The sequence below is a fragment of the Miscanthus floridulus genome, chromosome 11 (genome assembly GCF_019320115.1).
Source record: "Miscanthus floridulus cultivar M001 chromosome 11, ASM1932011v1, whole genome shotgun sequence".
Classification (NCBI taxonomy): Eukaryota; Viridiplantae; Streptophyta; class Magnoliopsida; order Poales; family Poaceae; genus Miscanthus; species Miscanthus floridulus.
In genome coordinates this window covers 89862966-89869267 of record NC_089590.1, presented here as the reverse complement: position 1 = coordinate 89869267, position 6302 = coordinate 89862966, and the positions used below count along the sequence as shown (strand labels likewise).

The following is a 6302-nucleotide window of genomic DNA, read 5'->3' as shown; positions in this document are numbered from 1 at the left end:
AGATCCAGGCGGTGGAGCCACACAGGCGCAGATATAGAAAACACACACATAGTACAGACAAATCCAGAGGCCGCAATAAAACAAGTACAGAAACCAACACTTGGTTGCTCCTCCTCCTCCATGCTCGCAGCATCCCGGCCATGAATCCGCCATCTCCTTCGCTTCAGCAGCCTCCATACCACCATACCCCAGCACGTCTTCCTCGCACATTATAACTCTCGCTTTCTCCCTCCGGTCTGCATGCCCCCCTTCCGGCTCACCCCGATTGCTTCCGCCCATCCTCCGATCCATCACTCGCAGGCCGCAGCCCGGCCGGCCATCTCCTCATTATATATAGCAGCAGCTCACTCTGCTCCATCTGCAACTGCCAGTGACCACCTGCCTTAAAGCAAAGCTGTTGTCTACTCCCCGAGCTCTCTCGCTCTTCTAGCTACTTCGTTTCACCTGCAAGCACTGCCTATCTAGCTCCGATCCACATATATATAATCTGATTGCAAGCAAGCAAACAACATGTCCAGCAGCCGGAGGTCATCACGCACACGGCGTGCGGGGAGCTCGCTGTCGTCGTCGACGTCGAGGATCCATTTCTGAGGACCAGATCTCCGAGCTCCTGTCCAAGCTTCAGGCGCTGCTCCCGGAGTCTCAAACTCGCAATGGCGCACATAGGGTAAGCACTACTCAGCGCTCTGATGTACTAGTGCAGCCGCCAAATTGTTTGCTCATCGTCGTATATATAGGCATATCTACTTATATAAGTAGCTAGCAAGCTCACAAGAACAAGGAAGAATGCAGGGCTCGGCGGCGAGGGTGCTGCAGGACACGTGCAGCTACATCAGGAGCCTGCACCAGGAGGTGGACAACCTCAGCGAGACGCTCGCCGAGCTGCTCGCCTCCGCCGATGTCACCAGCGACCAGGCCGCCGTCATCAGGAGCCTGCTCATGTGACCACCGTCATACCGGCCGGAAAAGGCAAGCAAGCTCCCGGTGAGAGCGCATGCATGCGTGCACGGCCGTTAGATCTCAGTCTCAGGCATGCTGCTGCCTCCTGCCTAGCTACTAGCTATACCGTACTTTTGCAACTGCTCATTAGCTGTCCCTGCCGCTGTCTAGCTATACTAAACTACTACTAGTACTGTGCTCAAGGATATTAGTAGAGCTGGTGATGAACTATATGCTTAGTCGTGAGCAATTCTTGTACTTTGATGTAAGCTTGCATTGTGTGGTCATCATCGTCTCTGCTTTGCGATCGGTCGTTTGGCTGTTAATCCAATAAGTTGGATGTGAGAGGTTTTACATGCAAATAATGGTGGGAAATGCATATATGGACAGACAAGCATCAGGGTTTCAATTATCTGAAAGATAGTACTACTACTACAACAAGTAGACTACTAGAGGATCATGTTGATGATGTACTTTGAGATGGATAATTGCATTGGCTTTGTTTAATGAAGTGGCGCTTTTACTTAAGTTTGCTAGCTACTAGTAGTAAGTACATACTTAACTCTCTAAGATGCATGATATATGGGTTGTTTTCTTGATGGTCCGCACACAATAACAATCATTGCAACTCTTGGACGTGCTTGTTGTGTCCTGCGTTTTATCTGACTTTGGAGTTTACAGGGCAGGGAGATTGGTGCCTTGTCCTCGTTTAACTAATTTGGACGTACTCATGAAAACGAAGTTTTCCAAGTGAATGGATGTTTTCTTCTTTATATAAAACATACTGCTACTGTGTGCAATTGTGACTCTACCATCAAGTCCAATTTCCGGAGTCCATTTCGGTACGATTCCTCTCCATGGCTCCATTCATATACGTGCATGAAGATTGAAAACAACCATGTCCTTTTATTTTCATCAGTACTAATATTAGTTCATATTCTAAAACCTATTGCGAAACCAATGTACTAGTAGGGAAAAAATTAGTTTCTCGGGTGTGTGTTGTTGGTGGTGTTGTGTGCGTGGTAAGTGTGCGTTCTCTGTTGCATCCTTTTGAGCGGGAATTTATATTACCACTCCATTGCAATATATTCAGGTGAGGAATTCTTTCCCCCCCCTTGTTGACCCATAAAAAAAGGAAAAAAATAGGTAAACATTAGTGGTCCAATAATCTACCCCCTAATGAACTTTTGTAAATTTTAGTTTTTCATTATTATACAAATCTGAATAGTCTTTGTTCAATTTTTTTTAGTTTAATACCAGATTGAGTTCAAATTTAGTTTTATGAGCTCAAACTTTTTAGTTTAAGTTACTCAATTTTTAGTTTTTGTAATTGGAAAATGTGGAGTATCATATATGTATTTTAGTTTTTAGAGTTTTTCAATTATGGTAATAAAACTATTAAGCAGGGAAATATAATTTGGACTCAACTCAATCGAGTACATACGTCGTACGTCCTCCAAATGATGCAGATGTGGATGCATGGACCATTCATGCATACATAATATATCATGTTATCTAAGTGGGGCGACAGGAGGCAGGAAATCAAAGATACACCGTACGGCCATGACTACAACCGTGCAACTAATTTTCGCAACAGTACTTAATCGGCGGCCAAATTAAGCCCTACTTTGCCTGATTAGTGCCATGCGGCAAAAGTTGCAGAAGAACAGGACATTCACTAGTGCTTGATCTTGAAATGAATAAAAACTTCACTGTAGTTTGATGAACTCACTCTTTGCAGCGTGTTGTATCAGGCTTGTGGCTAACCGGACGGACACAGCGTCTGTTTTTTAAAGGCACTTAACTGTAGTGTCGGGACCAATATTAGGTTATCTGAAGATAAGGAGTTAATGATCATTAACATTGATTCATCTGAGCAGTCAAGAGCACGACTGTAGCTCCAACCGACCTCCATGTGCGCGGGCTCCGCCTCGCCCGACCTTTGGTGGCGGGCTCCGCCTTGCCCGACCTCTGGGTCGAGGGCCCCGCCTCGCCCGACCTGTGGGTCGGGGGCTCCATCTCGTCCGACCCCGTGGCCGCGGGCTCTGTCTCTCCCGAACCCCAAGGGTCGTGGGCTCCGTCTCGCTCGACGGGGACCCATATCGCCACCAACCACTCCACGTCCAGGCGTATGGGCCTGAGTCAAAACTCTGACACCAGGAAAGAGACGGACACGACTCGATGTAACCCGAGGCCATGACGGGCCATACCTGAGGATTCATGTAAGAACAGCGTCGGACGTACCGGTGCTATTCTGCCTAACCCTCGTACGAACGCTGACAGGTGCGTCAGTTTACCACGACGTCCGCCGGGATGGAATGGAATGCCATGACCGGCAGATGACGCCTGCGCATGGCGCCAGTGACGGACAGGGCCGCGACGTGGAGCCGTCGCTGTTGACATCTACGGGATCGGCGAGACCCGTATGAAGGAGAAGAAGGACCCGGCTATCCTGGAAGCTTTCATCTCTCTGGTTCTTCTTCTTTTCCTCCGCTGTAACCCACGCTTTCTCTTGGCCTATAAAAGAGAAAGCAGGGTGTCCCATGAAGGGACCGATCGAGGCAGACCCGCACGAGATCGAACCACGAGATAAAAACACAAGAGCACGACACGAGCACATGGCTGAGCAGCGATCGAGCTCTCAGCACCCGTTCATTCCTTTCACCAGAGACTTGGTATCCTCTCCCCCTCTCGCCTGCTTGTAACCCCTACTATAAACTTTCAGTGCTAGTAACATGAACAACAGCAATGAACTGGACGTAGGGACTTTCTGCCTGAAACGGTATAAAACTCGTGTCCTCTAAGCACACCATCCGAGCCAGATGTGCAAATACAAATTTACTCGTCGGTCATGTAGGTTGACAATAACAAGAAACACAAAGGAGAAAAGGCAACACTGACCGGCGGCTAACCTCTGTTAGCTAAGACAGTAGTACCAGTCAATACATAGGAGTATATCTTATCACAGATGTACAAAGGTCAACTCAGGATTAATTTTCATCGATCGTTTTGAATTTGGACCATCAATATATTTATATAGGCATATAGATTTACATAAGACTGATGTTATCTAATATATATCTTTCACCATGTGAAACAACGTAATTTCGCTATATATAGATGTTACTGGTCAAAATATGATGTTGCAGATTGTGTTACCACCTCCATTCTACTCCCTCCATCCTCAAATTATAAGTCACTCCAACTTTGTTAGAGATTCAAATCATCTCAAGTTTGACCAAATTTATATAATAAATACTAAAATTCATGATACCAAATAAGTTTTATTAGATTCTCCATTAGTTTTATTTTCATAATATACGTATTTGATGTTATAAATCTTTGAATTTCTCTCTATAATTTTGGTCTAACATTAGATGCTTCGACTCTCCAAAAAAATTAAAATGACTTATAATTTGAGACGGATGGAGTATATTATAAGGGATATGAGTTTATCCTAATTAAGTCAAAACACCCTAAGTTTGACAAAGTCTTCTAGAGAAGAGTACTAGCATTTATGAAATCACAGAGGTAATTTTTTTAAAAAAATATATAATATATTTAAATGATGTTTGATATCGTAAATAATACTTTTACTATTTTTTATGAACGAACTGACACATATAGTGTATGTTTATATGAATAAATTTAATCAAACTTAGATAGTTTGACATAGCTCATAAAAGGTGCTCGTAGCACACGGCTGTTCAGAATTTTCGCTGGCTCTGCTCCTGTTCCGCAGGGAAGTCAAAAAAGCCTTTGCGCTCTTGGTGACAGAAGAGAAGAGAAGAGAAGAGAAGACAGACAGACAGACAAGAGCTTGCTCGGGACGACAAGAGAGGGTGCACAGGCAGAGACGACACGAATTCCGTGTGTGCACAAGCATGTGTACCGTGTTGGGCCACGAGATTCCCCTGGGGCCTGGGCCTTCTTAACCCGCCCGATCTCGCTGTCTCCCTGGACTTGTCCCGATTCGGTCCACACAATGCAATCTAGCTCAAGCCCGGCTGATCCATCCGGCCTCCGGGGCCTCCACGGCACGCACGCAGATCGCGCAACTAAGGATGTTTGCATCCGCTATTAAAATTTATGAGATGTGTTCAGAGGATATTGTATAGGGTATTTGAATACTAATAAAAAAATAAATTACATAATCCGTCAGTACTCCACGAGACGAATTTTTTAAGCTTAATTAATCTGTCATTAGCATGTGTTTACTGTAGCAAAATATTGTCAAATCATGGATTAATTAGGCTCAAAAGATTCGTCTCGCAAATTAGTCGTAAACTATGTAATTAGTTTCGTAATGAGTCTATATTTAATACATCATGCATGTGTCCAACATATCTGATGGAGAGTGACGGCAACCAAACACCCCCTGACTAACTCGGAGACCGCGAGCGGCGGCGGCCTTCCCGGCCGGCCGAGCGCCGGCCACGCGACGCCTGATGAGCTCGATCGTGTCGGCCGGCAAGTTTTTCAACGTACGTACTAGATCTCTATGGGCCTATGGCTGACTTGGCTGCAGCAGGCCTAGCAGGGCAGCTAGCTAGTAAAAATGCTATTAGGTGACGAGCAATGGTAATTAAGTAAGCTGGTTAGGAGCGTAAAAATGCTATTAGGTGACCGTACACGATCCTGGATTGTATGTAGGGGCTACATGCATGTGATGGGTGGATGTACGACTAATGTACGTACGTGAACGACAGGCCACCAAACCAAACATTAGACAACCGAGTTCGTTGGTTGGATCATTGGATGCATACTATTGTACTTGTATCCGGCAAAGAGCATCATATCTTTGGCACAGACGTAATTGTGGTACCTAGCTAGCGCGAGAGAGTGTACGTCTGTACGTTGCCTCCTGCGCTCTTTTGGCGCGATTACATTACCCTACGTACCTGCATGTACACGTAGTACTCTGATCCCACTCCCACGAAATCAAAAACAATACTTGCCTTCGTCTAAAAATAGTACATAATAATCTAGTTATGAACCAAGTCAAACTTTTTTAAAATTTAACTAGATTTATAGATAAATATTTGTTAACATCTAGTATGACTCTAAATAAATATATATGGTTCATGACGAATCTAATATCTAATTGTAACTGTTTAGTATCATAAATATTACTTGCTATTTTTTTTATAAAGTTGGTCGAAAAAATTGACTTGGTATAAAGTTAGAATTACTCTATTCGTCTCAAAATAGATGATAAATTTTGGGAATGCTTATTCCCGAGCGCGCACGTGCTCGAGCAACCGTCTACGGAGCTCAGGACGCTACCGCCCATGGCTGGGCGGTGGGAGGTGGTGGAGGCGGGGGCCCTCGCGCCGGATCTGGAGGGGGTTGAGGGCGGCGGC

The 6302-nt window shown here is 45.0% G+C and overlaps 1 pseudogene; it reads left to right on the top strand.

Moving 5' to 3' along the window:
- The first annotated feature begins 209 nt into the window (after positions 1 to 209).
- On the top strand, positions 210 to 1372 carry LOC136494687 (transcription factor ILI1-like; annotated as a pseudogene).
- The last annotated feature ends 4930 nt before the right edge of the window (positions 1373 to 6302 follow it).